The 21,539-nt window shown below is 37.3% G+C and overlaps 1 protein-coding gene and 1 pseudogene across 4 annotated transcripts in view; one reads left to right on the top strand and one right to left on the bottom strand.

The window, feature by feature from the left end:
• ULK4 (unc-51 like kinase 4) overlaps window positions 1-21,539 on the top strand; it is a 703,242-nt gene that overhangs the window by 224,786 nt on the left and 456,917 nt on the right. The gene's annotated exons all lie outside the window — the stretch shown is intronic.
• Window positions 1,720-3,747, bottom strand: LOC119510140 (annotated as a pseudogene).

The following is a 21,539-nucleotide window of genomic DNA, read 5'->3' as shown; positions in this document are numbered from 1 at the left end:
TGCCTTTACTTCAGTGTCGATGGTGATTATGGGACAAAAGTGATGGCATTTCAAATTATCAATCATTTGTGTATCTGAAATTTTAAGACTTATTTAGCTGTGTTTGAGTCCCTGTATTAGAGAATGTTATTAGAAGATATCTGGAAATACTAGAGTTCTGATCTTGATTCCATTTTTCTCTTCTTGTTAACTCCCAGCAGGCTTTATTATTGCTGTTTTAATCTAGTTAATGTTAGTTTACATTTACTCACATATTTACTCCTTTCTTTGGTCTTTTTGGTTCACATTCCTTCCACCTGGCTTCACTTCTTTCGTTTTCTTAATTATTTTTTAATTGGTGAATATAATGTATACACATAGAAGTGATAACTTTCCAAGTGCAATTTAACAAGTAGTTAGCAAATTTCAAAGAATATTATGGGTTATAGTTCTACAGTTTCAGTTATTTCCTTAATGTGAAATATCATATATATATACAAAAAGGTAATATCTTTCAAAGTATGACTTAACAAGCACTTATGTAGGAAATTTCCAAAGTTGTTATGAGTTATAGTACCATAGTTTCAGTTATTTCCTTATTGTGAAATATAACATATATACAAAAAAGATGATAGCTTTCAAATTATAATGAGTAGCTACAGAACAAATTTCAAAGGATGCTATGTATTGCAGTTCCACCATTTCATTTCTTTCCTTCTAGCTATTCTAATATCCTGGCAACTAAGAAAAAGAAAATTATATAAAGATTCAGTATTCATAATTTTTTGTTAAATTCCGTCATCTGTTGCTACCCCTTCCTCTAGTTTAATCACCTTCCCGATCTTCAGGGATGTCTAGGCAGTGACCACTCTAACTTGTTCATATTGAAAAGGGGTGTTGACATCATGGGGAAGGGGGACACATCTGGTTGATGTTCTTGAAGAGGCTGTTGCCTGTGGGTTTTGGGACTACTTATTTCTGACCGAAGTCCATCCTTTACAGCTATTTTAGCTCGGGTGTGCTGTGGGCAAACTCTCTCTGCTTGTATTTGTCTGATAATATCTTTATTTCTTGGGTGATATTTTTGCTGGGTATTAAATTCTAAATTGGTAGTTATTTTTCAGCAGTGTTAGGATTTTATTTTGTTGTTTTATGTCTTTTATTGTTGCTATTAAGAAATTAGCTGTTAGTCTATTTTTCTTCTGAAGATAATCTGTCTTTTCCCCTTGTTTCCTTTTAGGACTGTTTTTGGTAGGGAGGGAAGGGTTGATTTTCTGTAGATTTGCTCTACTGTGAATTTATTTTTATTTATTCTGCTTAGGATTCTTTATGTCTATTGAATCTGTAGATTGTCCTTTATCATCGATCCTGGAAAATTCTCAGCCATTGTCTTTGCTTATTCTCTCCCTCTCCTTTCCTTCAGCAATTCAGGTCACATGTAAATTAAGCTTTCTTCAGAAATTCAGGTCATGTACATTAAGAATTTCTCTTTTTCTGTATATTACATCTTTTTCTGTCTCAGTGTTTAATATTCTGAATAATTTTGTTTGATGTATTTCTGTCTTCTACCAAGTTCAGTCTGTTGCCAAATATAGCCATTGAGTTTTTAAAAATAAATTTATGTTTTTGTTATCATCATCATTAAAAGCAAACCATCTTAAAATAGTTATGAGGTATTATACTATGAGGTATTAATTATCAGATATAGGAATTGCAAGATAGAAATTGTCTTTACAGCATTTAGTTTTCATCTACCACCATCATTATTGTATAGCCCTTATAATTAATTGAATTTGATTCTGGATCGATTGCAGCAGACAACATTTCTTCCATTTCCTCCTGAGAAGGCTCACCTTTTCCAGTCATATGCTTGATCAGAACTTCCTTGCTAAGAAACACACATTTAGCTGAATCTAATACCTCAAAGGCACAAATAAGGAGATCTTTTGGCATTGGTCTGTACCTTCTTTCCAGTAATACTTTGATCATTGCTGGAAGAAATGTTTCTGACCAAGTGTATTCAGTGGGTTCTTCTTCTTCTACTTCACAGGAGCAGAATCCTAATGACCTAATAATTGTTCCATTCTCTTTCACATCCACTATATTATTTGGCTCATGGTCAAACACTTCAAAATCTTCTCTGATTTGGGGGGAATTTCTGCTCCTGCTATCTCTATGTTTTCTTTATCCTCTGCCACCTCGTTGTGGAGCCTGTCACCAGCAAATGCCCATAGTTAACCTAGGCTGTAGTGGTGTCCTTTTCCCCTCCAGCCCTTGCAGCAAGCCTGGCCAGGAGGATGGGTCACCCTAAATCCCAGGATAGGAAGACCCTGGAGATGCGGTCGGGAGTGCCCGAGCACATTCCCCTCTCCCCTTCCTGCCAGCCTTGAATTTTTAATTTTGGTTGTTTTTCATTTGTAGTTCTGTCATTGCTAGAAATAATGTTTGATTTTTTAAAAATTTAATTTTATTGAGATTGTTCACATACCATACAATTATCCAAAGATCCAAAGTGGACAATCATTTGCCTACGGTACCATCATACAGCTGTGCATCCATCAACACAGTTAATTTTTTTTTTCAATTTTTAGAACATTTTTCATTACTCCAGAAAAGAAATAAAGACCAAAAAAGAAAACGCAAATCCTCCCATACCCCTAACTAACCCCCCTCCATTATTGGTATTGGTGTAGTACATTTGTTACTGTTGATTAAAGTATGTTAAAATACTACTTACTGTGGTACATAGTTTGCAATAGATATATATTTTTCCCTCTGTACCCCTCTATTAATAACTTCTCGTTATAGTGTCATACATTTGTTCTAGTTCATGAAAGAGATTTCTAATATTTGTATAGTTAATCTCAGACATTGTCCACCACAAGATTCACTGTTTTATACATTCCCATCTTTTAACCTCTAACTGTCCTTCTGGTGACATATGTGACTCTAAGCTTCCCCTTCCCACCACCTTCACACACCATTCAGCACTGTTAGTTATTCTCACAATAATGTGCTACCATCACCTCTGTCTATTTCCAAACACTTAAGTTCAACCTAGTTGAACATTCTGCTCATAATAAGCAACCACTCCCCATTCCTTAGCCTCATTCTATATCCTGGTAACTTATATTTCATGTCTGTGAGTTTACATATTATAATTAGTTCATATCAGTGAGAACTTGCAATATTTGTTCTTATGTTTCTGACTTATTTCACTCAGTATAGAGCCCTCAAGGTTTCTTCATCAACCCATTTTTTTTTAAGATGGTTTTGTTCACCCACCATACTTTCTGTCCTAAGTAAATAATTGATGGTTCCCTGTATACACATATTTATGAATTCACTACCATCATCACTATCTATATAAAGAAATCTCCATTTCTTCCACAAAGAAGGAGGAAGAGAGAAAAAAGGTAGAGAGACAAAAGAAAAAGAAAAAGAAAAAAAAATGACAGCTAAAAAGCAACAAAAGGCAAGATAGAATTAAACTAAAGTAGAGTAAAAGAGTCAGACAACATCACCAATGCCAAGAGTCCCATACCCCTCTCTTACATCCCCCTCTTACACGCATTTAGCTTTGGTATATTGCCTTTGTTGCATTAAAGGAAGCATAATACAATGTTTCTGTTAACTATAGTCTCTAGTTTGCATTGATTGTATTTTTCCCCAATACCACCCTATTTTTAACATCCTGCAAGGTTGACAATCATTTGTTCTCCCTCACGTGAAAATATATTTGTACCTTTTATCACAGTCGTTGAGCATGCTAGGTTTCACTGAGTTATACAGTCCCAGTCTTTATCTTTCCTCTTTCTTTCTGGTGTCCCACATGCTCCTAATCCTCCTCTTTCAATCATACACAAAGTCATGCTGTGCAACCATTACCCAAAATTGTGTTCTAAACCTCTCACTCCTGTGTTTTCCTATCTGTCTATAGGGCCCCCTTTAGTGTTTCCTATAGAGCAGGTATCTTGTTCACAAACAAGTGTCTTGATGTAGGCCTATTCAGATCTATTCTGTTTGGGGTATGCTGTGATTCTTGGATCTGTAATTTTATGTCTTTCAGATGAGATGGGAAATTTTCATTGATTATTTCCTCTGTTATTGCTTCAGCCCCTTTTCCCTTCTCTTCTCCTTCTGGGACACCCATGGCACATAAATTTAAGAGTTTCATGTTGTCATTCAGTTCCCTGAATGTTGGTCATATTTTTCCATTCTTTCCCCTATCTGTTCTTTCTTGTGTAGGATATCAGGTGTTTTGTTCTCCAGTTCCTGAGTATTTTCTTCTGCCTCTTGAGATCTGCTGTTGTATGTCTCCATTGTGTTTTTCATCTCTTGTGTTGTGCCTTTCATTTCCATAAATTCTGCCAGTTGTTTTTCAAACTTATGATTTCTACCTTATGTTCACCCAGTGTTTTCTTTATAGCATTCTTCTCCTGAGCCATATCTTCCCTGAACTCATTGATTTGGTTTTTGATTTGATTTAGCCTATTTCTTTGAAAATCTTTAATAGATTGTTTCATTAAAGTGAAACAGTATCTCAACTGTGTCTTGATTGAGGTGTAAGTTTGTTCCTTTGACTGGGTCACATCTTTGTTTTTCCTAGTGTAGATGGTAGTTTTCTGTTGTCTAGGTATGTGGTTTTCTTGGTTACCCCAATCAAATTTTCCCATACCAGAACAGGTTCAGATCTCAGAGTGGGCTTATATTCAGTTTCAAGTCTCCCTGCAGGTGTGTCTTAGAGATTGACAGACTTTTCTGTGAGGTCTCTAGCTGCTGTGCTTTTCCTAACTTGCCCAGTGGGTGGCGCCTGTTAGCATGTCGCTCCCCACTGGTGTAAGGAGGTGTGGCCCCTTTAGTTTCTGTTTTGGTTGTTTTCCCCCAGGCTCTGGGGTCTGGTTCTGAAGGTAAGACGGTAGTAGAGCTGGGCCCCACCTCTTTCCTCTCAGGGAAGATACACCCCCCTAGGGAGTTATCATCTGCATTTCAATTGTTGTCTCTCTGACTCTGATGTCTCCACCCCTGTCTGGGTCAGAGTGCTGAGAAATGAAAATGGCTGAGGCTCTCTCCACTGAGCCCCTCAGAGTGAGAGAGAGAGAAAAAGGGACAGAAAGCCCCCTTTTTGAGCCAGTACATGGTCTCCCAGTTTCACCTGTTGGCAGAGGTAACACCTGGGCTCCCCCTCCTGGGACAGATGAGTCTTTTGGTTCTTTAAGGTCATTTGTCACTAAAAGCCTCTGTCTGCTTGTTGGGGGTTTGTAGCTTGTATTCAGCAGTCCACGTTTGTTAATTAAAACCCCACTTCGAGATGGGCTGAGCTATATTTGCTTGCTCAGAGTACTGCTTTCTCCTACAGCAGGTTTTGCAGCTCAGCCTGCCATATGGGGAGGGGGTTCCCAGCGCGGTTCCACAGTTTTTACTTACAGATTTTATGCTGCTATCTCAGGCATTCCTCCCAATCCAGGTTGTTGTATAGTGTGTGGACAATCACGGTTTTTCCCCAGCAGTTATTCCAAATTATTTACTAGTTGTTCTAGTTTGTTAATGCTGCTGGGATGCAAAACACCAGAGATGGATTGGCTTTTATAAAAAGGGGGTTTATTTGGCTACACAGTTACAGTCTTAAGGCCATAAAGTGTCCAAGGTAACACATCAGTAATTGGGTACCTTCACTGGAGGATGGCCAATGGCATCCGGAAAACCTCTGTTAGCTGGGAAGGCACGTGGTTGGCGTCTGCTCCAAAGTTCTGGTTTCAAAATGGCTTTCCCCCAGGACATTCCTCTCTAGCAAGCTTGTTCCTCTTCAAAACGTCACTCACAGCTGCACTGAGTTCCTTCTCTTTGAGTCAGCTCATTTATATGGCTCCACTGATCAAGGCCCACCCTGAATGAGTGGGGCCACGCCTCCATGGGAGTATCCCACCAGAGTCACCACCCACAACTGGGTGGGGCACATTCCAAGCAAATCTGATCAGCACCAAAACATCTGCCCCATAAGACTACATCAAAGATAATGGCGTTTGGAGGGCATAATACATTCAAACTGGCACACTAGTTGTTCCTGGTTGTTGATTAGTTGTTCCAGGGGACTAACTACATTCCACTCCTCTCTATGCCTCCATCTTGCCCCGTCCCTCTGACTGATTTTTAAAAATTTACTGTATTGCCTTTTAAGTTTGCTGTGCCCTGCAGTTATTTTCCAGTTTATTATTTATTTTTTCATATATTTAATTTGTCTTACAGTTGCTTTACACTAGGTCTGATAATTCTAATATCAGAAGACTGTGAAAGTCTTCTTTCTTCTTTTGTCTGTGGTGTCTGTTATATATCTTGTTCATGTCTAAATCATCTTTTTTTCTCGGAGGCCTGATTATCATTTACTGCTTGCTGATCATTGTAGGCACTCTCTGAAGCCTACCATGGATGCTCCGTCTTTGGAGAGGCTTCGTGTGTGCTTTTGTGAGGCAACTAGAGGCCTGCCCATAGGGGCTACCTCAGACCAGGGTCGTTTACATCCAGTGTGAATATCCCTGAGAACATAGACCTGAGGCCTTAGCTGCCCAGGGCTAGCCTTCTCAGCAGTTTACAGGAGTGTGAATGTGTGCTGAGCTCAGCACAGGGAGACTGTCATAAAACTCTGTATACTGAGAGCACCTCTGTCCCCACTGGAGCCTGCCCGTTTGTTTTGTTGACTAACACATCCAGGACACAGTCTGTTCAGGGCTTAGGTGTTCTCCTCAACTCTCTAGTTACTGGTGTTCATTCAGAAACTGGTCTGAGCACCCACTGTCTGTCAGATATTTTAAATGTTTTAAAAGTTTTGGGGTTTTTATATTTTATCGGGTGTCTTTCACTGTTTTCAGTGAGAATGAATCCAAGAAAACAAACCCACCATTTCTCAAAATGTTTTCTGTCAGTGTTGTTTTCATAGCAGTGAGTTCTCGGTCTTCCATTGAGATATTACTTGCTCAGGTGGTGCTTATTGATTCTTTTGCCCAGTGAACAATAACCCCATGGCTAATTTATTAAGATCAAGTATGTATAAATAGTTATACTTATATTTTAATTGAAATTTAATTAGTTTATTTTTGAATCATGAAATACTAGCATACTAATTAGTGGAACAACCTCTACTATGATAGCAAAAGTATCATTGCAATTTACAGGCTTCATAAAAAAATATTTTGTAATGCTATAACTCATGGGAAATCCTCTAATTATCTCTTCCTGAGCCTTTCTAGAATACATGAAGATGAAGATCCAGCACTCCAAGGAGCATAACATTGTTTGAAATGTTAGCATAAACTATGTTCAAGGCTCCCGATCAATACTTTATTATATGGAAGTGGCTAAATATGTTTAGTTCTTTTAGCATAAGTGCTTAAAGCAGATTTTTCCCAGAGTTGAGATCGTTTAGTACCTCAGGGTTGGAACTTTACTAGCGCGGCCTACAGAGCAGTCAGAAATACCATATTGATTTGGTTTGTACAGAGAATTTGCCACTTTTATGGTGGTTTCAAGAAAATGCTAAGAACAAAGGTAAAATAAAGGTGATTTCTTTATTAGAAATCTGGCAATAATATAAATAATTCTTCTAAAATATATTTTTGTTTTTATTACTTTAAAAATAAGCTAAACCTTAATAAATTTGTATGAAGAGTCTTTAAATTTGTGCATTTATAACTAAAGTTCTGGGGCTAGTAAATATTGAATACTTGGACTTTAAACCAAATTTGTTAGACAATACTACTACTGGTGTGGGTGTAGAGCAAATGGAACTCTTAGAAACCACTGGTGGGAGTGTGTATCAGTACAGTTACTTTGGAAAATTGGCTGTAGCTTCTGAAGCTGAATATACTGCATATACTGTGATTCTGCAATTTCACTTCTAAGTATGTGGAAATACAGACATATGTTCACCAACTACATTTCCCAAACAGGAAACTGTCCAAATGCCCACCAATAGTCTAGTGAATGAATAAATTATGGTGTGGTCATATGATGAAATACTATATAGCAAAGGAAATGAATGGCTTACATCTACACTTAACAACATGGATGAATTTCACAAACTTAATATTGAACTAAAATGTAATAAATACAAAAGAGTATTCCATGGTTCCATTCACATAAAGTTTAAAAACAGGCAAAGCTAATCTAAAAGTCAGGATAATGGTTTATCATTGGGGAGGTAGTGACTGGAAGGGGCTACAGAAGGCCTTTGAAATGTCCTGGTAATGTCTTTTTTCTTGACCTGGGTGCTCATTACATGAGTATATTCATTGTGTTAAAAATTTAATGTTATAGACTTAGGATTTGTTTCTTTGTGTATACGTGGATTAAAATGTTTGTATAAATATGAAAGAGGTTGTTTAGAACTTGGTAAATGTAAGCTTTTATTTATTTTTTTGCAAAGTTAAATATATGAATTAGCAAAAGTTCTTTTTCCTTCTCTTTCTCTCTTTTCCTTTCCCCTCTCTCCCTTCTCCTGCCCTCTCTCTGTTGTTGTTGGTATGTACTCATGGATTCTCTATTTGTTTCCTATGGCTGCTATAACAAATTATCACAAATGTAGTGGCTTAAAACAACACAGATTTATTATCTTACAGTTCTGGAGGTCAGAGGTCTGCAATGGCTCTTCACGGCTAAAATCATGGTGTCCACAGAACTGCTTTCCTTCTGGAGGCCCTAGGGGAGATTCTATCTTTTTGCCCTTTCCAGTTTCTAGACGCTGCCTGCACTCCTCAGCTCATAACTCCTTCCTCCATCTTCAAAGCCAGCAGTGTAGCATCCTCAGATCCCTCCTCCTCTCTCTGCCCTCTGCTTCCTTCTCACATCTCTAACTCTCACCTGCCTGCTTCTCATGTGTAAGGACCCTTGTGATTACATTGGACTCACCCAGATAATCCAGGGTAATTTTCCCACCTCACAATCCTTAATCACACCTTCAACGTCCCTTTTGCCATGTGGGTAACATAACGTTCCTGTGACAGTGTTACCGGGGAGTAGGACATGGATATCTTTGGGGAACCATTATTCCGTCTACCACCGATTCCCATTTTTATCAATAGAAACCGTTTTATCTATGGTTTGTGATTCATTACTATATATATTTTGGTGCTCAAATTACTCTAGATTTGGCCAGTTCAAGCCCTTTCAAATGGGATCCTGTCCTTGTGATATACCTTATTTTCTGAGGTTTCCTTAATGTCTGGCACAGCAAGATAGTCTGGGCTCAGCTTTTATAACTAACCTGCCTGGACCCAGGAATCAGTCATTTCTCTGAGAAGCCCTGGTTCCGTTTAGTGGGAAATATAAAACCAACCAAACAGAAAACAATACAAAAGACAAGCTTAATGAGGTTAGGATTTATTTGTAGAATCCTTTCTCCTCCTGCTTATTCCTCAAGGACCACCCAAGACTGAGGGGCATAGTCAATACTGTGTTCACAGGTACTTATGCTCATCCCCATTGCCCCTTATTATTTTTTAATTTATTTTTTCATTATAGTAGCATACATAGACACACCATGAAATTCACCATTTTAACCATTTTAAGTAGACAATTCAGTGGCATTAATTACATTTACAGTATTTTCTACCAACACCACTATTTCCAAAACTTTTTATCACCCCAGATAGAAGCTTAAGCTAACTTCCCATTTCCCCCTCCCCCATCCATGGTAACCTGTAATCTACTTTTTGTCTCTCTGAATTTGCCTATTCTAGGCATTTCATATGAGGGGAATCATACAGTATTTGTCCTTCTCTGTCTGGCTTATTTCTCTTAGTTTAATGTTTTCAAAGTTCATCCATTTTCTAGCATCCATCAAAATCTCATTCCTTTTTACAGCTGATTAATATTCCATTATATATATATATTTATATATATATATACTACATTTTGTTTATCCTCTGGAAATAAAGTAACACCCAGCTAAGACACAGAGGCTATTTATTCAGAGCTTGCCATATATTTATAGCCAGGGAGTCAGCCACCATCGCTTGTGTTTGGCAGAGACTGAAAGGCAGGCAGAGGAGTGGGAAAGCTCTATAGTGGGAAAAGGGTGTGTGCCGATTGAAGGCTGTTGGAATAGGGAAGCTGGAGGAGGACTAACTAGAAGTGAGACATCCTATGTGAATGGTTAGGGAGCATATTTGGTTTTCTCTAAGTTGGAAGCAGGGATAAAATTTAAGGAAACTGTTCGATCTACTTTGGGTTGATCGTTACAGGGATTGTGGTTTGACTTCCAGAAATGTTTTTGTAGATAGTGGCCAGCTTCCTAGACTGATTGTTACAGGTAGTGGGTTAGACTCTCCTGGTCTGGTTGCTGTTGATAGTGGGGCAGAATTTCCTCATCGCTCTCCATTTGTATACATGGTCTCTCAATCCATTCATCTGTTGGTGGATGGTTCTGTTGTTTCCACCTTTCGGCTATTGTGACTAATGCTGCTTTGAACATTGGTGTAAGAGTACCTGTTTGAGTCCTTGTTTTCTGTTCTTTGGGTATATAGCTAGTAGTAGAATTGCTGGGTCATATGATAACTTTGTGTTCTGTTTTTCTGAGGAACAGCCAAACTGCTTTCCACATCAGCTGCACCATTTTACATTCACACCAGTAATGTATGAGTGTTCCAGTTTCTCCACATCATCCTCAGTGAAGTCTGCTGTACATTCCAAGAACTTGTGAGACTTTTAAATTTAATCTTTAAAAGGGGATGATGTTCTATGCCCAAGTTGGTATGGCATACTGAGAGGTGTGGAAATAAGTGAAGACAACCCAAATGAGAACAAACAGAGATATTATTCAGAGTTTACTATAGCAAGAGAATCAGCAACCATAACTTGTGTTTGGCAGACTTAATGTCAAGTAGGAGGGTAGGAAAACTTTGTAATAAAAAAGGGAAGACTTCATTTGTGCCCTGATTGGAGGTTGTTGACATGGGGAAGCTAGATGTGGGCTAACTAGAAGCCAGACATGTTATGTGATTGGTTGGGGTAATATGTTGGGTTTTCTTTGGTTGTTCCTCTTTTGGAAGTATTGGAGTGGAGGTGTGTGCAAAAACAAACAAACGAACAAAAACAGTAAAGCTGGATGTCATTGACCAAGTCCTGAACACTCCAGGCCGATTGCTACAGAGGCTGTTGTTTGGCCTCTGGGCTTGTTGCTGCAGAGGTTGTGGGTCAAGGTTGTGAAAGACAAATTGGAGTCGAGTTTGCAGATTACAGCATTTTATTCAGGACGCAAAAAGTTTTGCTGCAGCAAAGGAAGCCAGAATGGAAGTAGCTTTGGAGTTCTAGGGATGGAGAATGACTTTTATAGATGTGAAGGGAAGTTAGCAGTTTCGAGGGTGCTCAGGGTAGAGCAGCTGGGACATGGGAAAAACAGGAAGGGGCTCTCGGGAACTTTAAGTAGGAACACTTGGGCTCAGCAGCAGGGAAAATTTGTTCTTAAAAATAAATTTTGATCACTGTATTTCAATATGAATGGTTTCCTGTATAACTCCATGTATTTTATTTATTTTATTTTATGCTACTTGTTAATTAACATAACTCTGGTAAATATGTAAAGGTGAGAGACAGGACAAAACTTCTCCTATGGGCTGTGGTTAATGACCCCAAAATAAGTCAACTGTCAGATGTTTTTTTTTCCCTTGCAATTTTATTGAGATACATTTGCATACCATACAACCATCCACAGTGTATAATCAGTTGTTCACAGTATCATCATATAGTTGTGCATTCATCACCACAAACAGCCCTTGAACACATTCATTACTCCAAAAAAAAAAGAACAAAAATAAAAGTAATAAAGAACACCCAAAACATCTCATACCCTCATCCCTTCCTATTATTCGTTTACTTTTTGTCCCCATTTTTCTACTCATCTGGATACACTGGATAAAGGGAGTATGAGCCACAAGGTTTTCACAATCACACTGTCACAGCGTATAAGCTATTTAGTTATACAATCTTCTTCAGCAATCAAGGCTACTGGATTGCAGTCCAACAGTTTCAGGTATTTCCTTCTAGCTATTCCAATATGACTGCCACATGTTTTTATTTCTGAAAACAGCTTCCTTTAGAAAATGCTTATAAGAAAATTAGGGCTTAGATTGTAAGCTCTTACAACAGTCACATTTATTCCCGAGTTTTAAGTGTTATTTCTAAATTCTGAGTTGCTGAGCTCTTTGTGTATAACCTGGTAGTTCAGTGGAACTCTGGGTACTTGTGTGACACCTGAGACTCAGAGTTAGGATTCTGCAGCTATGAAAGTCAGCATTACTCTGTACAGCAACTATTAAAAGATGCTGAAAAAGAAATCAGACTTCAATTAGAGATATGAATGAAGCTGATCTGGTTAGGACTAAGGTAAAGCAGAATACAGGGTAAAAGATGATATTGTCTGTATTTTAAGACTTTAACTTCTATGTGAGACCAAATGAAGAGATGTTTATTTTGTCCAAAATTTAATTTTTCTGTAGCACACTATCTAATTTAACCTATCTGGTCATTTTATTTAAACCACCTAATTCAGCTTTATTTAACATGGAACCTAGAATAGGGAATGAGATCTTGATATTCTGTACAGGTTAATATAATTCCATGATGTGTTTCAGAGTATTTTGGGCGGAAAATGAAAAAATATTTGCAAAGTCCCTTGGGACTGGAGAAAAACATGGAACTATTAAACTTCCCACTTGGGGGAATTCCTGCTGTTCTCTTAAGCAATAGTAGATCCCAATTTAATAAGCCAAGCTCTCAATCTTTTTTTTTTTTTTTCTTTGTTAATGAGAATTGGTTCTTTTTTTTTTTAATCTTCATTTTATTGAGATATATTCACATACCACGCAGTCATACAAAACAAATCATACTTTCGATTGTTCACAGTACCACTACATAGTTATACATTCATCACCTAAATCAATCCCTGACACCTTCATTAGCACACACACAAAAATAACAAGAATAATAATTAGAGTGAAAAAGAGCAATTGAAGTAAAAAAGAACACTGGGTACCTTTGTCTGTTTGTTTTCTTCCCCTATTTTTCTACTCATCCATCCCTAAACTAGACAAAGTGGAGTGTGGTCCTTATGGCTTTCCCAATCCCATTGTCACCCCTCATAAGCTACATTTTTATACAACTGTCTTCGAGATTCATGGGTTCTGGGTTGTAGTTTGATAGTTTCAGGTATCTACCACCAGCTACCCCAGTTCTTTAGAACCTAAAAAGGGTTGTCTAAATTGTGTGTAAGAGTGCCCACCAGAGTGACCTCTCGGCTCCTTTTGGAATCTCTCTGCTACTGAAGCTTATTTCATTTCCTTTCACATCCCCCTTTTGGTCAAGAAGATGTTCTCCGTCCCACGATGCCAGGTCTATATTCCTCCCCGGGAGTCATATTCCACGTTGCCAGGGAGATTCACTCCCCTGGGTGTCTGATCCCACGTAGTGGGGAGGGCAGTGATTTCACCTTTCAAGTTGGCTTAGCCAGAGAGAGAGGGCCACATCTGAGCAACGAAGAGGCATTCGGGAGGAGGCTCTTAGACACAACCATAGGGAGGCCTAGCCTCTCCTTTGCAGCAACTGTCTTCCCAAGGGTAAAACCTATGGTAGAGGGCTCAACCCATCAAACCACCAGTCCCCTATGTCTGTGGTCATGTTAGCAACCATGGAGGTGGGGTAGGCGAATACCCCTGCATTCTCCACAGGCTCCTCAAGGGGGCACTACATCTTTTTTTCCTTGTTTTTCTTTTTTTTTTTTTAACTTTCCCTTCTTTTTTAAATCAACTGTATGAAAAAAAAGTTAAAAAGAAAACAAACATACAATAAAAGAACATTTCAAAGAGACCATAACAAAGGAGTAAGAAAAAGACAACTAACCTAAGATAACTGCTTAACTTCCAACCTGTTCCTACTTTACCCCAAGAAAGTTACCTGATATAGCAACATTTTTGTGAACTTGTTCCTACTATATCCATCAGAAATTAACAGACCATAGTCATTCCTGGGCATCCCCAGAACGTTAAATAGCTTATCTGTTCTTCTTGGATTATTGTTCCTCCTTCCTTAATTGCTCTCTACTGCTAGTTCCCCTACATTCTACATTATAAACCATTTGTTTTACATTTTTCAAAGTTCACATTAGTGGTAGCATATAATATTTCTCTTTCTGTGCCTGGCTTATTTCGCTCAGCATTATGTCTTCAGGGTTCATCCATGTTGTCATATGTTTCACGAGATCGTTCCTTCTTACTGCCGCGTAGTATTCCATCGTGTGTATATACCACATTTTATTTATCCACTCATCTGTTGAAGGACATTTGGGTTGTTTCCATCTCTTGGCAATTGTGAATAATGCTGCTATGAACATTGACGTGCAGATATCTGTTCGTGTCACTGCTTTCCGATCTTCCGGAATTGGTTCTTTTTTAAATGCAATTTTATTGAGATATATTCACATACCAGATAATCATCCAAAGTGTACAGTGGTTCACACTATCATCATATAGTTGTGCATTCATCACCGCAATCAATTTTTCAACATTTTCATTACTCCAAAAAATAAGGAATAAAAATAAAAAATAACACCCCAAACATAGTGTACCCCTTGTCTCCCCCTATTGTTTGTTTACTTTTGTCTTTGTCTTCTTATTTGTCTGTACATACACTGTATAAAGGGGGTGTCAGTTGCAAGGTTTTCGCAATTACACAGTCACACCTTAAGAGCTATACAGTTATACAATCATCTTCAAGAATCAAGGCTACTAGATTACAGTTCGACAGTTTCAGGTATTTTCTTCTAGGTATTCCAATACACTAAAAACTAAAACCTCCAAAATGACCTCTCAACTCTATTTGAAATCTCTCAGCCACTGAAACTCTATTTTGTTTCATATCTTTTTCTCCTTTTGGTCAAGAAGGCTTTCTCAATCCCATGATGCCAAGGCCAGGCTCATCCCTGGGAGTCATGTCCCACGTTGCCAGGGAGATTTATACCCCTGGGAGTCATGTCCCATGCAGGGGGGAGGATAGTACCAAGCTCTAAATCTTCAGCCTTGCCCTTACGAAATTTACTTCTGTAATGGCAAAGATAAGCCTACTTACAATTAATGCCTAAGACTCACCCCCAGAGAATCTCTTCTGTTGCTCAGATGTGGTCTCTTTCTCTAAGCCAAACTCTGCAAATAAACTCACCCCCCCCCCCACCATGTGGGACATGACTTCTAGGGGTGTAAGTCTCTGTGGCAATGTGGGACATGACTCCTAGGGATGAGCCCAGCCCTGGCATCATGGGATTAGCAATAGTTTCTTGACTAAAAAGGGGGAAAGAAACAAAGTTTCAGTGACTAAGAGATTTCACATAGAGTTGAGAGGTCATTCTGGAGGTTACTCTTAAGCAAATTCCAGCCAGATATTGCAAACTGCCATAATAGCCTGAGCCCCAACCAACAGTATTCCTGAAAGCCCTAAAGAATACCCTGGGCTCCATCTAAGACTCTATAAAAGTTTTGCTTATTAAGTTTATTTTTCAGAGACTTACAGCCTCCAGATTTTTCCTATGCGAGATAAACCCTGAAACCCAGAAGTAGCAGTCACTCTGAGAACAACACTAGTTTCATTCCTGTACTCCATAATGCCCATCCCTTTTCAGCATGAAGAAGTTAGAATGGTCATCACCCAGATATCCCTCAAGATTGAGGGAATTATCAAATGAGAGGGAGGAGTTGTAACAAGAAGTTAAGATTTAAGAAATGATTATGATTACCGAATCATAATACAGATATTTGTTTTTACTTTCTAGTGTATTAGAATACCTGGAAAGAAATGCTTAAAATTGCTGAACTGTAGTCCAGTTGTCTTGATCTTTGATAATGATTGTATAAGTATATAGCCTCAATCTTATGACCTTGTGATTGTAAAAACCTTGTGACTGATACCCCCTTCATCCAGTTTTTCAACTTTAGAGTCTTAGAATCACAAAGGTAACCCCCTAATGTTAATGAAGGAACTTGAGTCAGCTCAGAACTGGCCATTGACTTGTTCTTATAGTGGTTAACTTAGTCCTAGCGTAGCTCCACTCCTTTACATTTGTAAATTGTTGATGCTTATACTTGTTATTGAATTAGTAACAACTTCAACTCCCCTTGTTTGAATCCATAAAAATCTTGAACTCCTTAACTTGGGGAGACAGATTTTTAGGCCAATAGGCCATCTGCTCTCCTGCTTTGTGCCTAGCAATAACTTTCTCTCTTGAAGCCCTAGTGTCTCAGGAATTTGTCATTTGAGTGCATCAGGCAGAGAACCCACCCTTTTGTCCAGTATCAAGTGTGTGTGTTTCCTCTAGGGATTTAGGGCCAGAGGCTGGGGCTGGAACTTTTGTTCAATCTGTCATACTGAGCCAACCTTCTCTCTCAACTTAAGAGTTGGTCTGTTTTAGTTTTCCTTTGGATATTTTCAAATGATATGGAAAAAAGGCCTGAGTCATCATGTATAGATCTTTGGGCCTTTAAATCAAACTCTTAAGAACTATTCTTATCTGGTTGTTAAACACAAGGACAGAAGAAACAATAGCAAAACCCAGTATCCCTCCCACAGGAAATCCCAACTCTTTTAGAAATCCCAATTTGATTATATATTTGTGTGCATACATGTTTATGAATGGGCTTGTTTCCCTCCTGGTCTTTAGTAGCTATTATTTTCTGATAGTGATGGTGATAAAATCCCCTTACCTACTGACTACTGTCAGCTGGTCTAAATTATTTATTTTATTGCCTTGAATCATTCCATGGAAAAATAAAGGTTCATTAAAAATTAAATATTATTATAATTAAATAGATTTCTTCTTTTAAAATTATGAAATATATTTTTAAACATAGAAATTGCATTTAGTATATATTTACAAGGATAGGTATTCTTTCAGGATACGTAGTGTCCAGCTGCGTATATCCTTTTGCAACTTGGTTTTGCTCATTCAGTATAATGGTTGTGAGATTTATTCACTCTGCTATTTTTTTTCCACTCTCGAAGGCAGGGATGTAATGAATATCTTTGAAAGTGTCACATAGCACATATGGATGGAATTACTAAATTGCAGGATGTGGTCCCTTTCAGCTTTGCTTGGTTTTGTGAAATTGTTCTTCCAACTTGTTATATTGATTTACCTTAGTATATGAGTATGCATTTCCTTACTGCCTTGCAAACGCTTGGTATTATGTGAATTTTTAAACTCAGTATGTGTAAAATGGCATCTCAGTTTTGTTCTAATTTTCATTTCACTGACTACTAGTGAGGCCGAGTACTTTTCTTAACTTTTGGCTATTTGGGTGTTCCCTTTTGGGAACCACCTGTTTGCATCTTTTGTTAATATTTTGGGTTTTGTTTGTGTTTTTTGTCATTGATTTATTTTCATGTATCCTGCATATGAATCTGTTTTCAGTTGTATGGATTCCAGAAGTTTCTCCTAGCCGGTGACTTTTCTTCTCACTTTGTTATGAGACCTCATCTGATTCAGTTTTCATTTTAATGTAATCATTAACTTTATTAGCATTTTCCTTAAAAGTGTGTGCTTTTTAAGTATCATTTAAGAAATCCTTTCCTACCTCAATGTCACAAAACTTTTCTCCTATCTTTTCTTCTAAAAGCTCCCTATAATTATTTTTTTAGTATTCTGAGTCAGGAATCAAAATTGTACTTTTGATCATATAGATAACTAATCTGTTCTTGTAGCTTGTAAGGAATAGTCTCAGTGTATTTCCTTTTACTATGTTTGTATGTCTTCTCTAGGCTCTATATTCTATTCCAGTGATCTCTCTGTCTTGTCCTGTGCTTATACAACTTATTTCCATCATAAGAACCCTGAAACTACTTAGGGTGAACCCGGCTGCATTGCGACCCTGCTTTTTTGAAGTCTTCTGTTACTCTTGGCTTTCTACTTTCTGTACACATTATATTTCATGAAAACCTTGTGGGGCTATTTATTTGTGTTCTGTTGGAATTATAGATTAATTTGCAAAGAATTGATTTCTGTGAGTTTTCCCATTGATGACTGTGGAAACCTTAAGTAATTTATATTTTTTAAGTAAAGATCATGTTATCATAAGCTGTTATGTTATCATTGCTCTTGTAAATGGAGTCTTTTTCAATTATGTTATTTAATTGGTAGTTACGGAAATGTAGGAGTAGAATTGATTTTTGTATATGTAACTTATCTGACAATCTGGCTTTTATGGCCATGCTCAATTGTTTTTCAAACTTCTTGATCCTTTTTTTGTTTTTTAATTCTTCTCCTCTCTTAATATATATGCTCTTAAAGCTATACGATAGGTGTTGATTGTATTGACAGAGTATTGATAATGGGATATATAGTTCTTCCTTTGAATAGTTTTTGCTTTTGCTGAAACTGGAAGTCTAGAATTCTCAAAATACCTTGGTGTGAAACATGGTATTGTACTTTGAGTGGTGTGCTCCCTCTTTATGGAAGATGAATGAAGGAAACATTCCTGGTTCTTAAGGTCTTTGTGTAAATATTTAGATATAATATTACATATAAATTTACGTGAACTGAGAATAGGTTAATTCTGATGAACCAGCACTCATGTGGAGGACGTCTTTTCATTGGTTTGGACAGCAAGATGGCATTTGACTGTGAACAGCTTCTCCTGACCTTTTATCAGTGTTCTGGTTTGCTAATACTGCTGTTATGCAAAGTATCAGAAATAGATTGGCTTTTATAAAGGGGGTTTATTTGATTACACAGTTACTGTCTTAAGGCCGTAAAGTGTCCAAGGGAAGGCATCAGCAATCGGGTACCTTCACTGGAGGATGACCAATGGCATCCGGAAAACCACATGCTAGGAAGGCATGTGGCTGGCGTCTGCTCCAGAGTTCTGGTTTCAAAATATCTTTCTCCCAGGACGTTCCTCTTTAGGCTGCAGCTCCTCAAAAATGTCACTCTCAGTTGCTTTGAGGTCCTCTGTCTGTCAACTCCTTTATAGGATCCAGTGATCCAATTAACACCCACCCTGAATGGGTGGGGTAACACCTTCATGGAAATCATCCAATCAAACATTTCACTCACAGTTGATTAAGTCACATCTCCATGGAAACACTCAATCAAAGAATTCCAATCTAATCAACACTAATATGTCTGCCTTGCAAGATTGCATCAAAGAATATGGCTTTTTCTGGGGGACGTAATATATACAAACCAGCACAATCAGTGTAGAAAGAACAAGCATGCATCATAGGCTCAGGAATAAATTTAATTGTGAACAACAATAATTTTGAGATAGTAGATTTCAAAATCAGACTTCAGCAGTGATTTCCTCTTCTCCATCAGTGTTAAGGAGAAAAAAAAATTGCATGGTTTTTTTGTTTTTGTTTTTGTTGTTTGTTTGTTTGGATTGTTCTGTTTTAACTGGTGAAACCAGGGGGTTGGTTAGTATAATGGGCTTGCATGTTTTGAGTCTGTTTCTAAAAATAACTGAGATTAATTTGTACTAGCTCTTTGATGTATTAGTTTTGTTCACCATCAGTATTTTTCTTGAAAAATCTATTTGATAAAATGTGGAGATTATGTATTTGTTTCCCCTCAACATTTTGATTGCTATTTAGCTTATAACTGGAGTAATAACCACCAGCTTATCTTATGCATATTAATTTAATGGTTTAATACTAATCTATGTCAACTAGATTTTGCATTTTCACTGAAGTGATTTTCATAAACTCTAAAGGATTTGAAGATTACTATTTTGAGGCTCATAATATCATTTTTCTTATTAGAGAAGTTGTGAGTTTACAGAAAAATCATGCATAAAATACAGAGTTCCCATATACTACCCTATAATTGCATTAGTGGTACATTTGTTACAATTCATGAAAGAATGTTTTTATAATTGTACTATTAACTTAGGTCCATCATTTATAATAAGGTAAATGTTTATGTTGCACAGTTTTATGTATTTAAAAAATTTTTACTCTATTAACATATATACAACCTAAAATTTATCCTTTTTAACCACATTCACATATATATATATATATCACTGCTGGTAATTATATTCACAAGAATGTGCGACCATCACCACCATCCATTTCCAAACTTTACAATTAACTCAAATAGAAATTCTGTATAATTTAAACATTAATTCCCCATTCTCTACCCCAACCCTGGCCTTTGGTAACCTTTATTTTAGATTGTGACTCTGAGTTTGCTTATTCTAATTATTTCAGAAAGATCATTCAATATTTGTCCTTTTGTGTCTGGCTTATTTCACTTAACATGATGTCTTCAAGGTTCATCTTTGGTAGCATGCATCAGGACTTCATTACTTTTTAATGCTGAATAATACCCATTGTATGCATATACCACATTTATCTATTCATGTGGATGGGCACTTGGGTTGCTTCCACCTTCGTTTGGTAATTGTGAATAATGCTGCTATGAATATCGGTGTGCAAATATGTATTTGAGTTCCTGCCTTCAAATCTTTTGGGTATATACGTAGAAGTAGAATTACTGGGTCATGTGGTATTTCTATACCAAATTTTCAAGGAACCTCCAAACTGTCTTCCATGGTGGCTGTACCATTTTACATTCCCATTAATGATGAATGAGTATTTGTGTTTCTCCACATCATCTCCGACACTTACAGTGTTCTTTTTTTTTCTTAACAGTAACCGTTCTGATGAGTGTGGAATGGTATTTCATTGTGCTTTTGCATTTCCCTAATAGCTAATAATGTTGAGCATCTTTTCATGTGCTTTTTGGCCATTTATTTATTTACTTATGTTGAACCACCTTTGTATACCTAGGATAAATTCCACTTGATCACGGTGTATAATTATTTTAATGTGCTGTGGACTCGATTGGCTAGTATTTTGTTGAGGATTGTTGCATCTGTATTTATAAGAGAAATTGGTCTGTAGCTTCCTTTTCTTGGTGTATCTTTATCTGGCTTTGCTATGAGGGTGGTGTTGGCCTCATAGAATGAATTAGGTAGTGTTCCTTTCTCTTCAGTTTTTTGGAAGAGTTTGAGCAGAATTGGAGTTAAGTCTTCTTGGAATGTTTGGTAGAATTCACCTGTGAAGGAATCAGGTTGTGGGCTTTTCTTTTTTGGGAGGTTTTTCGTGACTCATTTAATCTCTACTCATAATAGGTCTGTTGAAATCCTTTATTTCCTCTAGAGTCAGTGTAGGTTGTTTGCATATTTCTAAGAATTTGTCCATTTCATCTAGGTTTTCTAATTTGTTGGCATACAGTTGTTCATAGTATCCTCTTCTGATCATTTTTATTCCTGTGAGGTCAGTAACAAAGTCCTCCCCATCTCATTTCTGATTTTATTAATTGTGTCTTCTCTCTTTTTTCTTTGTCAGTCTAGCTAAAGATTTGTCAATTTTATTGATCTTTTCAAAGGAACAAGTTTTGGTTCTTTTAATATTCTATTTTTTTTAATCCTGTATTTCTTTTATTTATACTCTTATCCCTGTTATTTCTTTCCTTCTCCTTGCTTTGGGTTTAGTTTGCTGTTCTTTTTCTGGTACCTACAGGTGTG

Source organism: Choloepus didactylus, chromosome 1, assembly GCF_015220235.1.
Source record: "Choloepus didactylus isolate mChoDid1 chromosome 1, mChoDid1.pri, whole genome shotgun sequence".
Lineage (NCBI taxonomy): Eukaryota > Metazoa > Chordata > Mammalia > Pilosa > Megalonychidae > Choloepus > Choloepus didactylus.
This window is presented reverse-complemented; position numbering and strand designations above follow the sequence as displayed.